We start from the raw sequence: 6,612 nt of genomic DNA on the forward strand, positions 1-6,612 counted from the left end.
TTTATCTTTTATATTTTGTCCTACCTCCTTTTGAAGGCTGTCTTTCTGTGTGCCTGGTATTCTCTACTAGCGTTCAGAAGTTGTTTTGTGGTACTTGCTCAGCATTCAAATGATCTTTCAGTGAATTTGTGGGGGAGAAAACGGTTTCCCCATCCTATTCCTCTGCCCTCTTAGGACTGCCTCTCTCTGTCCATAGATTTATGGAACTCTATCAGATCTAATCCCTTGAATCTATTTGTCACTTCCAGTGGATAATCATAAGGGATTTGATTTAGGTCATACCTGAATGGTCTAGTGGTTTTCCCTACTTTCTTCAACTTAAGTCTGAATTTTGCAGTAAGGAGTTCATGAACTGAACCACAGTCAGTTCCAGTCTTGTTTTTGCTAAATGTATCGAGCTTCTCCACCTTTGGCTACAAAGAATATAATCAATCTGATTTCAGTATTGACCATCTGGTGATGTCCATGAGCATCTCTTGTGTTGTTGGAAGAGGATGTTTGCTATGACCAGTATGTTCTTTTGGCAAAACTCTGTCAGCCTTTTTGTCCTGTTTCATTTTGTACTCCAAAGCCAAACTTGCCTGTTACTCAGGTATCTCTTGACTTCCTAGTTTTGCATTCCAGTCCCCTATGTCACAGTGACATAGTAGCTTACATTTCCAGTTACTTAGTAGCTCTTTAATCTAGAGTTTAATTCATTTAACCTCTCAAAACCTCAGTTTCCTCATTAATATTACCATATTAATAGTACCAGATTCTCAGTATTCTTGTAAGAATTCAGTGAGACAGTACATGTAAGTGCTTAACCCATAGTCTGACATAAAGCAAAAACTTAATAAATATTAGACATTATTACATAGTTCATGGGTGACTGTGCAGTATGATAGAGAGAACACTGGTCCAAGTATATTTTTTAAGGCCAGGATTCTAGTCTTACCTTTTCCATTTGCTAACTGTGAGAAAGACAACCTGGGCTTCAGTTTTTCTACTGTCAAATAAGAGACTTTGGTGTTTCCCTGGTGGTCCAGTGGTTAGGCCACCATGCTTCCACTGTGGGGGACACAGGTGTGACCCATGGTAGGAGAACTAAGATTTCACAAGCCATGCAGCATGTCCCAAAAAGAGAAACAGAGAGACTTCAAGTTTTCATAATGTTTTTTACAATTCTAAAATCTTATCCCAATATTATTGTATACATTGTAAGACCACCATATACATCTTTCCAAGTTCTTTATGTGAAACTTTAGTTTGTTAAAATTATTCATTTGAATAAATTCACTACTGTATTCTATGAGTTTAAAGAATCTCCTGGCTCTCTCTTGATTGAACCTGGCATCTTAAGTGACCCACTAAACAGCTGTCAATTCCACAGAAGAAAACAGATCTCTATAAACACAAAGATAACTCCTTGGGGACTCAGCCAGAAGCCAAATGAAGGACAAAGCTTACCTGACCTTAGCAGACTACAGTCTGACAGGATCTAGCATTTGGTTACATCTATAGGAGATGTAGATATCTGTAAGTTGGTATGTTTCTGTACAAGTTTATATATTTCTGGCATTTTTATATCACCTTCATTATCTGGTGGTTTGCTTTCATGCCATCTAGTAACCACCCCTGAGGTATTTCTCCTAATATGGATAAATGAGGCTCAAAGAAAGTTAATTTGTTGCTCAATGTAACACAAAGTCAGATTAGAATATTGAGCTATGTAAACTTGGATTCATTACTTAGGCCACACCATAAACCTTTTAAGTTGTGACATTAACACTTTCCCAATACTGGATTCCCTCCAACATGGAGCAATATTCTGATAAACACTGTGTTTATATTTAGAATGACTTCCCCCTCTTTTCCCCAAACCTATATATCTTAACTCTTTGGTGAAGATTTTATTGACCACTCCATATAAAAGAAGTCTTCCTTATAGCACTCTGTCCCACTCCTTTGACACCTAATTAGCAATTGTGTATAACATATGTTATTTATGCATGTATCTATATTCCCTATTTTTTTAAAAAAACATCTTTTTTTCTGGGGGAGGAAATACACATGTGTTTATCATGGAATGTAGGTAGAATTTTAATAGTAACAGGGGAAAGATCTAATAATGATAAAGAGAAAATTAGTTAAACTTTTGGGAGAATTATAATACATATGATTCCTATACATTACTTAACACAGCAAAACTCAGGTAAATTTAAAAGTCAAATGTAAAAAAATAAAATGAAAAATGAAGTAAATATTAATAAATGTATATTGGATGGCGATACATAGATTTCTTAATTGAAGTATAATTGATTTGTATTAGTTTCAGGTGCACAACATAGTGATCCAATATTTTAATAAGTTGTACTCCACTGAAAATTATTACAAAATAATGGCTCGATTTCCCTGTGCTATACAATATATGCTTGTTGCTTATTTATTTTATACATAGTAGTATCTCTTAACCCCAAGCTCTATCTCACTTCTCCCCCAAACATCCTGATTTTTTTTTATTATAATACAGCTTTTTAAAGTTGTTCTCCTATGGAGAAAAATGTCTCCATAGAAACATGTGTACTTATCAGACCACAAATCCTAATTTTTGGTATGGAAAATAGAAATACCATAATATTGTACCCACAGTTAAAATATGATGTCATAAAGAGGATAAAAACAACTTTTATGTTCCTCTTATCTCCCTGTAGGATTTCCTAGGACAGGATTGGAAACATAGTAACCATTAAGTAAGGAAGATTGATAAGCAGTTGGATCAGCATGGGCCAATCAAAATATACAGATTTCCTGGAAATGAGAAGGACTCCCAGCTATAGAGTGTGCTAGAGGTCCTTGAGTCCATGAAAGCTTTTCTACAATTTACTTATATATTTTGTAAATAGTGTATACATAATACACTTTGAAAATGCTTTGTAATCCCATTTGCTGTCAGTCCTTTCTCTATATTAAATTGGTCTAAGCAAGACTAAGATGGACTGGAATGGGTGAATTTAACTCAGATGACCATTTTATCTACTACTGTGGGCAGGAATCCCTTAGAAGAAATGGAATAGCCATCATAGTCAACAAAAGAGTCCAAAATGCAGTACTTGGATGTAATCTCACAAACAACAGAATGATCTCTGTTCATTTCCAAGGCAAACTATTCAATATCACGGTAATTCAAGTCTATGCCCCAACCAGTAATGCTGAAGAAGCTGAGTTGAACAGTTCTATGAAGACCTACAAGACCTTCTAGAACTAACACCCAAAAAAGATATCCTTTTCATTATAGGGGATTGGAATGCAAAAGTAGGAAGTCAAGAAACACCTGGAGTGACAGGCATATTTGATCTTGGAGTACAGAATGAAGTAGGGCAGAGGCTACTAGAGTTCTGCCAAGAGAACACACTGGTCATAGCAAATACCATCTTCCAACAACACAAGAGAAGACTTTACACATGGACATCATCAGATGGTCATCACCGAAGTCAGATTGATTATATTCTTTGCAGCCAAAGATGGAGAAGCTCTCTACAGTCAACAAAAACAAGACCGGGAGCTGACTGTGGCTCAGATAATGAACTCCTTATTGCCAAATTCACACTGAAATTGAAGAAACTGTAAAAACCCATGAGACCATTCAGATATGACCCAAATCAAATCCCTTATGACTATACAGGGGAAATGAGAAATAAATTTAAGGGCCTAGATCTGGTAGACAGAGTGCCTGAGGAACTGTGGATGAAGATTCGTGACACTGTACAGGAGACAGGAATCAAGACCATCCCCAAGAAAAAGAAATGCAAAAAAGCAAAATGGTTGTCTGGGGAGGCCTTACAAATAGCTGTGAAAAGATGGGAAGTGAAAAGCAAAGGAGAAAAGGAAAGATATACCCATTTGAATGCAGAGTTCCAAAGAATAGCAAGGAGAGATAAGAAACCCTTGCTCAGTGATCAATGCAAAGAAATAGAGGATAACAAAGAATGGGAAAGGCTAGAGATCTCTTCAAGAAAATTAGAGATACCAAGGGAAAATTTCATGCAAAGACGGGCTCAATAAAGGACAGAAATGGTATGGACCTAACAGAAGCAGAGGATATTAAGAAGAGGTGGCAAGAATACAAAGAACTATACAAAAATTATCTTCATGACCCAGATAATCATGATGGTATGATCACTCACCGAGAGTCAGACATCCTGGAATGTGAAGTCAAGTGACGCTTAGAAAGAACACCCAGGACTGATCTCCTTTAGACTGGACTGGTTGGATCTCCTTGCAGTCCAAGGGACTCTCAAGAGTCTTCTCCAACACCACAGTTCAAAAGCATCAATTCTTCGGCGCTCAGCTTTCTTCACAGTCCAACTCTCACATCCATACATGACCACAGGAAAATCCATAGCCTTGACTAGACGGACCTTTGTTGGCAAAGTAATATCTCTGCTTTTGAATATGCTATCTAGGTTGGTCATAACTTTTCTTCCAAGGAGTAAATGTCTTTTAATTTTAGGGTCAGAAAAAGTCTGTCAAAGTAATTTAAAGGGAAGGAAGTGGGAGTAACAACAGGGAGATGGCTAAATAAGAAGTGTATATATTAATATATATAATAGATATTACTCTCCATAAAAAGAGTGAAACATTATCATTTGCAACAACATGGATGGACATAGAGGATATCATGCTAAGTGAAATAAGTCAGACAGGGGAAGACAAATACTGTATGATTTCACTTATATGAGGAATTTAAACAAAACAAATGAAAACAATAAAACAGAAACAGAGTCTTAGATACAGAGAACAAACAGATAGTGGTCAAGGGAAGGGGAGTGGGGTGAAGAAAGAAATAGGTGAGGAAGATGAAGAGGTAGAGACTTCCATAAGCAAAATAAGTGAGTCACAGGTATGAAATGTACAGTGTGGAGAATATTGTTGTTTATCCGTCGCTGGGCTTTCCTGATAGCTCAGTTGGTAAAGAATCCACCTGCAATGCAGGAGACCCCGGTTAGATTCCTGGGTCAGGAAGATCTGCTGGAGAAGGGATAGGCTACCCACTTCAGTAATCTTGGGCTTTCCTTGTGGCTTAGCTGGTAAAAATCTGCCTGCAATGCAAGAGACCTGAGTTCGATCCCTGAGTTGAGAAGATACCCTGGAGAAGGGAAAGGCTATCCACTCCAGTATTCTGGCCTGGAGAATTCCGTGGACTGTATAGTCCATGCAACAGCAAAAGTTCAGACATGACTGAGCAACTTTCACTTTTCACTTTCACTTATCAGTTCCTAAGTGGAATCCAACTCTTTGTGACTCCGTGGAGTGCAGCACACCAGGCCTCTCTGTCCTTCGCCGTTTCTTGAAGCTTGCCCAAGTTCATGTCCATTGCCTGGGTGATGCCATCCAGCCATCTCATCCTCTGATGCCCTCTTCTTCTGCCCTCAATCTTTCCCAACATCAGGGACTTTCTCTGATGTTTGCATCAGCTGAAAAAAATGCTGGAGTTTCAACTTCAGCATCAGTCCTTCCAACAAGTATTTAGGGTTGAGTTCCCTTAAGATTGACTGGTTTGATCTCCTTGCTGTCCAAGAGGCTCTCAGGAGTCTTCTCCAGCACCATAGTTCGGAGGCATCAGACTATATTCTCTACACTATGGTCTTCCTGGTGGTCACATACCATTGTGAGAGCATGGAGGATATAGTCGATAGCTATGTAATATCTCTGTATGGTGATATATCATAGCTAAATTAAATGTGATCATTTTGAAATGTACAGAAACAACAAAACACTATGTTGTGTAACAGGAACTAACATAGGTCAATTATAATTCAAAAACAAATGAACTCATAGAAAAAGAGATCAGCTTTGTGGTTACCAAAGTAGAAGAGTGGAGAGAGGGAGAATTGGATAAAGGCATTCAAAAGGTATCAACTTCCAGTTATAAGAAAATAAGTACTACAGATGTAATGTGCAAAATGATAAATACAATTAACACTGTTGTATGTTATATATGAAAGTTGCTAAGAATAAATTCTGAGTTCCCATCATAAGGAATTTTTTTATTTCTTAATTTTGCATCTAAATCAGATGATAGATATTTCCAAAAGTTATTGTGATAATCATTTCATCATATATATGTCAAAACATTATGCTGTACACCTTATACAGCTATATGCCAGTTATATCTCAATAAAACTGGAAGGAGAAAAGATGTCCTTCACCTATATACATTTTTGTTGTTCAGTTGCTGTGTCCAACACTTTGCAACCTCATGGACTGCAGCACACCAGGCTTCCCTGTCCTTCACTATCACCCAGAGTTTGCTCAAACTCATATCCATTGAGTTGGTGATGCCATCAAACTATCTCATCCTCTGTCACCCCATTCTTCACCTGCCCTCAGTCTTTCCCAGCATCAGGGTCTTTTCAAATGAGTCAGCTCTTCACATCAGGTGACCAAAGTATTGGAGCTTCAGCTTCAGCATCAGTCCTTTCAATGAATATTCAGGGTTGATTTCCTTCAGGATTGACTGGTTTGATTTCCTTGCAGTCCGAGGGACTCTCAAGAGTCTACTCCAGCACCACATTTGAAATCATCAATTCTTCTGTGCTCGGCCTTCTTCATGGTCCACTTTCACATCTG

Source organism: Ovis aries, chromosome X (genome assembly GCF_016772045.2).
Source record: "Ovis aries strain OAR_USU_Benz2616 breed Rambouillet chromosome X, ARS-UI_Ramb_v3.0, whole genome shotgun sequence".
Taxonomy (NCBI): Eukaryota; Metazoa; Chordata; class Mammalia; order Artiodactyla; family Bovidae; genus Ovis; species Ovis aries.